Here is a 533-nt window from a genome sequence, read left to right on the forward strand (position 1 = left end):
TGTGTTTGGGAAAGGTGATGGTGGGTGTGTTTGGGAGAGGGCACGGTTGGTGTGTTTTTTTGAGAGGGGACGGTGGGTGTGTTTGGGAGAGGGGACGGTGGGTGTGTTTTGGAGACAGCATGGTGCGTGTGTTTGGGAGAGGGAATGGTGGGTGTGTTTGGGAATGTTGATGGTGTATTGGGAGAGGGGACGGTGCGTGTGTTTGGGAAAGGGGATGGTGGGTGTGTTGGGAGAGGGGACGGTGGGTGTGTTTGGGAGAGGGGGCGGTGGGTGTGTTTGGGAAAAGTGATGGTCGGTGTGTTTGGGAGAGGGAGAGGTGGGTGTGTTTGGGAGAGGGGACAGTGGGTGTGTTTGGAAGTGGGGATGGTGGGTGTGTTTGGGAGAGGGGAAGGTGGGTGTGTTTGGGAGAGGGGAAGGTGGGTGTGTTTGGGAAAGGTGACGGTGGGTGTGTTTGGGAAAGGTGACAGTGGGTGTGTTTGGGAGAGGGAGAGGTAGGTGCATTTGGGAGAGGGGATGGTGGGTGTGTTTGGGAG

This window comes from Rhincodon typus, chromosome 6 (assembly GCF_021869965.1).
Source record: "Rhincodon typus isolate 14 chromosome 6, sRhiTyp1.1, whole genome shotgun sequence".
Classification (NCBI taxonomy): Eukaryota; Metazoa; Chordata; class Chondrichthyes; order Orectolobiformes; family Rhincodontidae; genus Rhincodon; species Rhincodon typus.